Source organism: Salminus brasiliensis, chromosome 10 (assembly GCF_030463535.1).
Source record: "Salminus brasiliensis chromosome 10, fSalBra1.hap2, whole genome shotgun sequence".
NCBI classification, from domain to species: Eukaryota; Metazoa; Chordata; class Actinopteri; order Characiformes; family Bryconidae; genus Salminus; species Salminus brasiliensis.
Window position 1 is genome coordinate 12092572 of NC_132887.1, and position 6522 is coordinate 12099093.

Below are 6522 nucleotides of genomic sequence, written 5' to 3' on the forward strand. Positions count from 1 at the left end.
ACCTCAATAAACGTGCTTCAGACACAAATGCCTCATATAACAGTAACATATACCACACACACACAGATCAGCCATAACATTAGCACCACTAACAGGTCACGTGAAAACCAGGGGCATCTGTAGATGAAGACAGGGAGTGAGATATATTAGGAGCAGGTGAACAGTCAGTTCTTGAATGTATTGTGGAACATTTCTGGGAGAAAAATGGGAAAGCATAAGGATCTGAGCCACTTTGACAAAAGGCCAATTTGTGATTGCTAGATTACTGGGTCTGGTTCTGCGACTGGTTCTCTAGGACAACCGGTGAACCGGCGACAGGGTCATGGGCACCTAAGGTACACTGATGCGATCCATGGAGGCCCCACATCACAACCTACAGTCTTTATTTATAAATGCTTTAGATATATAGTTGATGGAGATTTATCACACGATACACACGAACAGCCATTTATATGCAGTTAAGCATCTTGCGGTTGTGCTGTTTACATTTATTAATATTTTTACTGATCCAGTTTCTGCTGTAGTGTTATGTACTTAGGTGTACACACGAGGGCGCTGTTGGCCTTGTTTTGATAGCGAAGCCGGAGCCCTGTTCTTAACGAGAGCCACGGTTTGAAGCCCCAACAAAAATGGCAGGCTATGCAATCCATTCATCCATCCATCTTCTTATCCACTCTTCCTGGTCAGGGTCATGGTGGGTCTGGAGCCTACCTGGAATCATTGTGCACAAGCCAGGAGTACCCTCTCAGGGTACCACTCATATCCATTCATACCTTGGGGCAAGTTAGCATAGTCAATTCACCTAGTGTGTGTTTTTGGGAGAGGGGAGGACATTGGGGAACACATTAAACTCTTCACAGACAAAGACCAGAGTGAGGTTCGAACCCACTGTTACTTATGCTATATGCGTATTTCTATCTATAAAAAACTCCCAACCCTGAAGCTCCTTCTGCAAGGCCCCTACTTAAAGCCTGCTGTGGGCTGAGAGTGTTAAGCATGTTATGCATAAACAGCCACACATCTGTGCAGACAGAGCTCTGACAGCAAATTACATCCCAAAAGATCATTTATTTTAATGCAAAATAAAGAAATCTTCCTAAAGAAACTAAATCCTCCTTCCGAGAGGTGCTGAACTTTGCCAACATTTTTGCTGCTGTGGTTTGTGTGCACGCATACATGTCTCCAATTGGAGAAGTATTGGGCTCTTATGGGATGCATGGAGAGAAACAAACGGATGTGTCTGGTTAGAGTGTTTACATGATCTGAAGGCCTGGTGTGGGTTGCAGAGGCTATGCATCCAGCCTGCACCTACTCTCCATATGGAGACCAGCAGTTCAATTATAACCATCCATCAATAATAGGCCAAGAGTGAGGCAGTTTTCAGTGTTTATGGAACAGCATAGTTGGATTAATCATCAGTGCTTACATTCAAACAGCTCATAATTCCTCTAAACAAAAATCTGTACTGACTGATATGTCTGAGGTTTAAGTTCAGAGCTAAGATCAAGCTGTACCCTTTCCGTTCTTATGCTGCATGTTTTCGGTAAGAAGGTAAGTAGGTAGGTTAGTTTGTAGGTAGGTAGCTAGGTCGAAATGTCTGTTGCACCCTTTCCAACATGTCAAATTTCTGCCATGCCAGAGCTGCCCTGGCCAACTGTGAGTGCCATTGTTGAGATGGTGAAATTCAAGGAGCAGCAACAAAAGCCCAGCCATGTAGTGGGCCTTTTGACACTCCACAAAAATCCTGACAAGCCAAAAAATCTCAAAAACATTTTCAGAGAACTTAGAACTTATGATGCTCTCCACTATGAAAAAAGAAACGTTAAGACAACTTTACTAAAGAACATTCACACATGTATAATTTATGCAGTTAATCTAATATGCAGGGTGTTTAGTGTCTGTATAGGAGTTAACTAGCTCTGTGTGCTTACTGCATGTAGGCCTAGTTCTGTGGATTGTGTTTGTGTGTGTGTGTGCATGCGTGCATGTGTGGGTGCTTGGATGTGTGCTGGGACATCCGATCTCCCGCACGCCACATGCCACACTTGCTTACCGGTGGTCCGTCCACGCTCGGGGGCCGGCAGCAGATTTAATATTTCATAGGAACGCAGCACGCCCTGGACGCCGTCATTGAGTCCACATGGCAAGCCGGAAAGCACCTCTGTGAACACTTGGCTGAAATATGCTGTCTGCCAGCCCCCCCTCCAACAGCCTCCTCACTCGCTGGGCCTCACAATTACAAGCCAGCCTCGCAACTGCAGATGTTGGCAGATGTCTTTAACTCTTTGGCTACCAGCTACCATCTTCTTCGCGTTCCTGCTTACATTACAACCTTTACTTTTGGCTGTTGTTGGGAGCAGGCCTGAGGTTTGTGCAAACCTTGCAGTTTTATTCTAGGGAACAGCTCGGTAAGCTCCTTGCTTACTTGGCAGGGCTATTTCTGAAAGTACACTGAGATGAATTGCTGTGTCTTTGTTGTTTGGTGTGTAGATGTCCTTTAGTGCTTCACTCACAATACGTTAAAGTGCAGCTCCACTGATTTTATTACAATTTCTGCATAATTCAGTGGTTGAGATGTTCACAGCTAATGGCTGTTAGCTAGTGGTTTGATGTGAAGTAGTTTGTTATAGAAAAAGGATGCACATATCAGCATTTTATTTACAATCCAAAAACCACCAGTGTCAAGTCTGTTTAAAAAAAAAAAAAAAATTATTCAGCTTTCCTTGGGTACTATTTTGCCATATAATGCCCTGCATATGCCTCTGTGCCATGAATGTCAAGTTTGATAAAGGCTAAAGACAGGGAATTTTAGGCCAAAGCTGAATGTATGTATGTTTTGCACAGTTCTTTTTTTTGCTGTTCTATTAAAAAACAAGGCATCCAGCATTGGATGTCATTATTTTAGGTAATTTACCTGGGGATTTTGAGCTTTTAGGCATTAAGCGCTCCAGACATCTGGTCCCTGTCCCTATTCAATTCAGCTCAGTTTCAATTAATTTATATAGCACTGTTCACAGCAGCATCACAGAGATCCGGGTCCGAATCCTCTTATAAGCAAGCCAAGGGCGACAGTGGCAAGGAAAAACCTTAGAGGAAAATATCTTGAGAGGAACCAAGACTCGGAATGTAAACCCATCCTCCTCTGGTTGATACTGGATAGCACAACAAATGACAGAACAACAAGAATAAAGTGTTAGAATAAAAACAGGCTACGTCAGCAAGGAAATCAGTACAGTACACTGGTGGATTACTTGAAAACTTATAAAAAGGTACGTTTTTATTCTAGATTTAAACACTGAGAGCAACAGGAAGTGTATTCCAGAGTTGGGGGGCTTTATAAGAGGAAACTCTTGCCCCAGTGTTGCTTCTTCTAAAGCGGGGAATTGACAGTAGGCCAGCGTCCTGTAAACGAAGTATACGTGACTGGTTGACTGTTGTAAGTTTCCCAAGAGACTGTGGGGCCAAACCATTGAGAGACTTTTTAATCTGAAGTATTTAATCGGAGTATTTTATAATCAATACAAAATTTAACTGGTAACCACTGCAGGGACAACAGAACAGGACTAATGTAGAAAACTTGTGAGCTCTAGTGAAAACTCTATTTTGAACTAGTTGGATGTTATTTAATGATTTGCATGAACGTCCAACCAGTATGGCAATACAGTAATTAATCCAATCTCAAGGTTAGAAATGCATGCACCAGCTTCTCAGCATCCTCACAGCAGTATCCCTGGCACGTTTCTCATCCACCCAATGTTTTGTTAATTCATTGTTAATATTTGAATGATTTACTGTGAAAACATGGTGGAATTCCCCTTTAAAATGTCCAGTGACACATGGTTGCTTTTGTTAGCCGGCATAAAGGCTGTTGAACGCCAGAGTTCAGTGCACCGTTGGAGGTCTCACTCAGACAGCTGTAAGTCAAGCCAAGCACTCAAGAGGCAAGAAAGAACCATCTGCACAATTCAAATAGTGCTGTAGTGACACCAATAGTAATCCAGCATCCCGTGGCGAAAGCTAGTGTTTGCAAACAGCACGTGTGTGTCACGGCTGAAACGAAAAGAAGGGAGAAAGATGTCAGGCACTATTTGAGGAGTTCCAGACTGTGTGTACGGCTCCGTCCGTTCCAACAGCCATGCACTCTGCGCTTATGAAGGACAATATAAACAGGAAACATAGACCAAATGCATTTGTAATCTGAAGCATTAGAAGACTTTCAGCACTAGACTACAGTTACATCTGCAAGACACTGTATATAATGTGCTGAAAGCAATGCTTTGGCTATGTTTGTTTTGTGTGTGTATGTGTGTGGTAGGGGTAGGGGGTGGCTTACTGATGTAAACCTGCACATCACTCATGAAGTGGATTTGGCAGGCAGGCAGGCTTAGTGGAAATGCACACCTTCAACATGGTCCACATGCATCTTGAAACTGTTAGGAAACTATTCAGGATATTTAACAGACCCCCCCACCCCCCCACCCCAATTACATGTATACGTTTATGTACAAATGCACGGTTTAGTCAAGCTCCTTCATATTCGATCATCAGCCCTGACCACACTGCCTCAGCTGTCACACTCCACTCGGCAGCTGCGCTCAAGCACTACACAGCAACAATGCTGCTGGTGGCCTACTGATTTTGATGTGATTTGGGGGGAATAGCTGGATCTTCTCTCTTTAGTTATTTCCCAAATGTAGACAATCAGTCAATACATGTTTTGTGCCGCTTTAGTTCAGAACTGGAGTTAAAACTAACTTGCTGTGATCATTGCAGCATAAAGCATTAACAAGGCTCATGTTCAGTAAAATCAAAACTGGTAAACAGAATTTAACTGCAGGAGCTCGGAAAAGCTCATGCTGATGCTGATGCTGATGCTGATACCAACAAGACCCGCAGAAGCTGTCCTATCATTATCAATTATCAATAAGCCAACCACAGCTGTTCAGACAAACAGCTAATAAACTAATAGTGTTAACCTTTTGCTTTAAGTATTGTCAGTAACATCACAGAAAAGATATAGCTAGAATATAGCTAGACAGTCAAATGAACACATAGCATAATTCTTTTTATAAATACTTACATTTCCCAGTCAAAAAAAACAAAACATATTTAGCCTACATTTCTAAGAGCAGTGATTTGTGCTTCTCTGTAAAGGACAAAACAGAGCTAGCTCTCAAACTTTGACATACTGCTAGCTGGTCCGTTGTTTGTGAGAAAAACTGGTGCGTCATTTTTGCTACAATACTTTTCAAACTATTGGTGGAAATGCTCAGATGGACTGGGGGACAATTGTAATGTGTCCCCCTGTAATGTCAGAGTGAAATCTCAACAACATGTACTCGCACTTGAACCCTTGCACTCCTCATTGGCACATGCCCGCGTGCAAGCCTGTAGGGTGACCCATATCTTTAAATTTCACCAACAGGGGTACTCACGAGCATCCCCTATGAGCACTTGATGTGCCCCTCTCGTAAGTCTCAATTCTGCTCTAAACTCTTATATGCCTTGAACACCCACACCCCTTTTACTCGCCCTTTGACAAATTCAGAAGAGTGCACTTCTAGAGGGGGCTTGGGGCGAGAATTGGAACGAGGCCGGAGTCATGTTTCCTGACAAAGGCGGCCTACAAAAAACTACCAGCACAAGCAGTAAAAACTGAATTTTTCATATGCCCCCTTTAATAATCGGCAGCAACATTACGTTAGAAACCACTTGAACCATCATAAATAAAGCAACATGATGATGTGAGTATTATCTTCCTTAAGTGGTTTCTTTGAGATTCTTTGAAAATGGCCTAATAATATGTAGTTATTATTATTTCCATACCATACATTTAGGAAGAAAAGGCCTTTTCTCAGAATATGGCCTAGAAATTCTCGCATTCTGCTGTTCTATATTATGTCACATATTACCAAGGTGATCAGCAGTGCTGTTTTTTGGGTGATGTAGAATATCAGCTCCTTACTAGTGTCCCACCAGTTTCCCAAACAGCCTCTTAACAGCTCACATAAGCAATGAAATTGGCAGAAATCATGTGGTGTCAAGGAGGCCCAAGGAGGTGTAACGTGCAAACATTGACCCACAAATTGCACTGTACACTGTCCTGAGCGTGACCCTCCATGGTCCAGCAACCAGTCACCACGTCTGAATGCTGAAGTGGGATACTACATGACTTAATAATTCCTTTTTCACGGGAGAGAGCTCTGAACAAACAGCAGACTTGTTGCTGTAGGATGGAGGGCTGTTTTTTTGTGTCACACTTGTTGAGTGAACACTCAACACTGACCCCCACTGGCTCACCAACACTATTGGACTGCAACACTGAGATGGTTAACCCCTTCAATTCCGGGCTTTATAAATCTTAAAGGAATTCTCTAGTGTTTTTCAACCTGATTTCCATCTGATGAACTTGGCTCGTATCGCACACATCATTTTGATGCATTTTCCTGAACTTAGAAAGAAACTGTTGACTCGAAGCACACTTGTGTGGCGCATTTGTGTGAAACCTTGCAGAACACTTTC